General features: G+C 35.1%; 1 pseudogene; it reads left to right on the plus strand.

The window, feature by feature from the left end:
• The first annotated feature begins 326 nt into the window (after positions 1–326).
• LOC112624043 lies at positions 327–481 on the plus strand (annotated as a pseudogene).
• Positions 482–2,530: the final 2,049 nt, after the last annotated feature.

Genomic DNA, 2,530 nt, shown 5'->3' on the forward strand with positions numbered 1-2,530 from the left:
ATCTCTTCTCACTGCAACCTCTGCCTCCTGGCTTCAAGCAATTCTCCTGCCTCAGTCTTTCCGGTAACTGGGATTACAGGCACGTGCCACCACACCCAGCTAATTTTTGTATTTTCACTAGAGACATGGTTTCACCATGTTGGCCAGGATAGTCTTGACCTCCTGACCTCCTGATCCACCCACCTCCTCCTCCCAAAGTCCTGAGATTACAGGCCTGAGCCACCGCGCTCGGCAGGAACCTGGGCTTTTTCTTATAAAATCTTTACTTAATAAGATTCAATGCCAGATATGTTTTAAATCATCTCATAGAAAGAAATAACATTTTTATCGCTTCTCGGCCTTTTGGCTAAGATCAAGTGTAGAAATAACGTTTTATTGGCTAATGTGTTAGCCTTGAATTTAGAAAATAGGCGCTCTTATTCCATGATTCACTGATTACTCAATATCTTGCACATAAAATTCTAGAAATAATTAGTGGCTAAATTAAGAAATTATAATTAATCTAGTATTTACTCTTTATTTATAAACTTGAATGTATAATTTTACAAATAGATATATTAAAAATGTCAAATTTATATTTGAGACAAAAATATATAAAAATATTGGGTGTCCTAAAACGTTTTATTTATAGATTTTCATTTTTTCAACAAATGATTTATGGAAAAATAATCACACAATATACACATTCAAATATCCCACAGAAATACTGTATCTTGTTTGTATATGAAAAAAATGATCTCCTAAAATGCTGGTATGTTTTGTCCAAATATAAAAATTTCCATTTGGAAAATTCACTTCTCAGTAATAAGAAAATTATTGGAAGTTCGAATGTTATAAGAAGTCAAAACCAAATACATCTCATATTTACATATTAGCTTTTCCAAACGTGAAAATGCTTCTCCAATTTTCTAACAAATCGTGTGTATAATACACAAAGCTTTCTTTATATCCAGAACTTGTTTTATATTTTCAACTTTTGTCTTCTATTTGTTTTTGAAGTTTTTATTTTTGGAATCTAATAAATGTGTCCATTCTCTATGCCATGAAATGCAACACAAAGTACATTTAATCAATAAAAAAATATGGCTAGACGCGGTAGCTCACGTCTGTAATGGCAGCACTTTGGGAGAGTGACGCGGGCAGATCACGAGGTCAGGAGGTTGAGACCATCCTGGCTAACACGGTGAAAACCCGTCTCTACTAAAAATATAAAAAACATAGCCAGGCTGGTGGCACGTGCCTGTAATCCAGCTCCTTGGGAGGTTGAGTTTGCAGTGAGGCGAGATTGTGCCATTGCACTGCAGCCTGGGTGACAGAGTGAGACTCCATCTCAAAAAATACAAAATAAATAAATAAATAAATAAATCTGTATAATTTTTGAAAATCAACAATAATTGTAACAATATCTAAAATAAGAACTGTTGCTATCTTTTTTTAATATAATATGCTAAGCATTTTTTAACAACATGTGTAAATGTATTTAGTCTTTAGAATAACATTATAAAGCTGGTACATTTTAAGAAAATTTAGATAATTAAGTCGTTTAACCAGAGAATTCCAGCTAATAGATAGAGGACATAGAAAATTACTACGTTTCCCTTCTCTGCCTTGACAGACAAAAAAAAAAACAAATATGTGCTTTTGAAAATACAGAAAATAAGTGAATGAGTACAACAAAAAAATATTTAAGAATTGATGCCAATCATGAAACAAGGCATTTATGCTACCTTATGCAATATATTAAATGTTATAGTTAAAAACACAAAAGAAGTAACATTTCAGAAATTCAGCACACGATTTTCAAGCTCTTTCTTTTTTTTTTTTTTTTTTTTGAGATAGAGTCTCGCTCAGTCGCCCAGGCTGGAGTACAGTGGTGCGATCTCGGCTCACTGCAAGCTCCGCCTCCCTGGTTTACGCCATTCTCCTGCCTCAGCCTCCCGAGTAGCTGGGACTACAGGCGCTCGCCACCACGCCCGGCTACATTTTTGCATTTTTAGTAGTGATGGGGTTTCACCGTGTTAGCCAGGATAGTCTCGATCTCCTGACCTCATGATCCGCCCACCTCGGCCTCCCAAAGTGCTGGGATTACAGGCGTGAGCTACCGCACCCGGCCCAACCTCTTTCTAAGAGGCAGAATTGTCTATATAAAAATATGTCTTAGAATTTTGCTTCTCATTCCATCTTTGATGCGCTGGGACTAAGATCCCATCTCTCCAAGCAGGAAGGCTACAATAAAACAAAATTAGACAGTTGATTAGGATGATTGTTTGATTCATTGTTATATATTATGTGTATATGTGTTTGTACAATACATGATGACGCAAAAAGGCAAAATTTGTTTCTATTTATTTGTTTGCTTTTTTTGGTTTTGTGAGTCTTTCTAGCTGCATACTCAATGAGGACTTGACTCAACACTTTGCAAAGTATTGAAGTATATACATATATATGAAAAGTTCCAGAAATGATGTTCCTTTTTATTTAAAATGTGTTTATTTTTCATTTTCTGAAAGGCTTTGCGATCTAAAACATT

This window comes from Theropithecus gelada, chromosome 4 (genome assembly GCF_003255815.1).
Source record: "Theropithecus gelada isolate Dixy chromosome 4, Tgel_1.0, whole genome shotgun sequence".
Taxonomy (NCBI): Eukaryota; Metazoa; Chordata; class Mammalia; order Primates; family Cercopithecidae; genus Theropithecus; species Theropithecus gelada.